Genomic DNA, 1,645 nt, shown 5'->3' on the forward strand with positions numbered 1-1,645 from the left:
GACTATTATTAGTAAATCTACTATAAGCATTTGTGTAGAAGTTTTTGCATGGACCTGCGTTTTTAGCTTTCTTGGTAAATATCTAGGACTTAGATTGAGAGATCTTATATTTAACTTTATTATTATTATTTTTTTTCACTTGGGATAATTTATAGTCTGGAAAAGGACAGATGAACCATGATCAAAAAACCAAGTGAGGATTTTTAAGGAAGCTTTGACTGAAATATTAAGAAAAACATCTAATTCAACTCCAGAGAAAAGTGATACCAAGGGACAATAAAGTCTTAACTGATGTTCTGAAACTGGCCATAAGAGAGTGTGGGAGAATGATCCTCTAGGTACGAAATCTTAAGAGCTCTGAATACAACCAGGGCTTCAGCTGATCCAGAGCTGGGCTGAACCAGATGACCTGAGTGAGGGCCACCCGGCAAGCACACTGTAGTCTGTCTGGCTCCATCAACAGTGAGAGACCTTCAGCTCTATCACAGCGTACTCTCCAGTGTGTTATAGTTGTCCTTAAAGCTCTTCAGTTCGAGGAAGTGCTTGGCATGTTTACTCTTCTGACTGGAGGGGAGGTATGTCACCTGGATGGTTGTTGGGGAGACTTCAGGAGACTGGGTTAGGTCTTTGGCTGCTGACTGGTGTTGTCGCTGAGAGCTCCCACTTCGTGCTTTGACCACTTTGGCCAGCTCACTCAGGGCCTCCTGATAGCGCAGGTACTCAATCTGGCCAAAGACCCCTGTCCCATAGCGGGCTGTCTCATAGCCATCCAGCAGGGTATCAGTGAGGGCCTTGCGCATACCCTTGAAAGGAGTACTAATGTTTCCAAGATCTAGCAGGTAGGAGCGGAAATTCTTGCCCATTAAGGAATGGGGATGCTGGCCTTCGGCATGAAATGGGATCTCAGAGGCACGGATAGCATCCAGAGCTTTCATCCTGTATAGTTAGTTGTAGCAATTTTGATTTCCCTGGGTTTCCAGCTGTAGCAGTCTTGCATCATCATCTGCGAGAAGCTGAGGTTCATACATGATATCCTGAACCTTGGACAGTTGGGTATCAATCTCCTCTTTTAAGTCGTTGGGGGCATTGTGTCCCACGGGGGCATTGTGTCCCACCGGGACATGAGGTCCCCTTTGGGATTTCATTGCAAAGCACATGTTTTGCCTCTTCACAAAAATAAATAGCAGTACAAACACCAGGCTCCCATAGGCCATCACCAGCATGACATTCACGCCAGCCAGCCAGTTACTGACGGACGTCATGGCCTCCCCACCCCGTGCGGCACTGCTCCGGTTTAACCCGCTGCCCTGCCTCGTCAGCCCGAGCTCCGCTGAGTCAAAGGCACCTGGGTTTCCTGAAACTCCCCGGCCATTTCTTTACGGGGATAGACCAAGGCTGACCAGGCCTGAAAACATGGCAGATGGGGGAGGGGGTGGGGCTAGGAAAGAAGAGCCTATATTTAACTTTAGAAGGAATTGCCAAACTCTTCTTCAATGTGTTACAACATTTTGCATTCCTGCCAGAAATGTATGCATGTTCCAGTTGTAATGCATCTTTGTAAACTCTTTGTATCACCTGTTTTTTGTTTGTTTTTTAAGCCATTTTAGAAGCTGTGTAGTGGTATCATTGTGGTTTCAATGGGCAT

At 46.3% G+C, this 1,645-nt stretch overlaps 1 pseudogene; it reads right to left on the reverse strand.

Moving 5' to 3' along the window:
- Window positions 1-348: 348 nt before the first annotated feature.
- On the reverse strand, window positions 349-1,262 carry LOC147359322 (lipid transport auxiliary protein 1 pseudogene; annotated as a pseudogene).
- Window positions 1,263-1,645: the final 383 nt, after the last annotated feature.

This window comes from Bos grunniens, chromosome 14 (genome assembly GCF_055505025.1).
Source record: "Bos grunniens cultivar Pamir isolate PY7600 chromosome 14, Bosgru_T2T1.0, whole genome shotgun sequence".
In the NCBI taxonomy this organism is placed as follows: domain Eukaryota; kingdom Metazoa; phylum Chordata; class Mammalia; order Artiodactyla; family Bovidae; genus Bos; species Bos grunniens.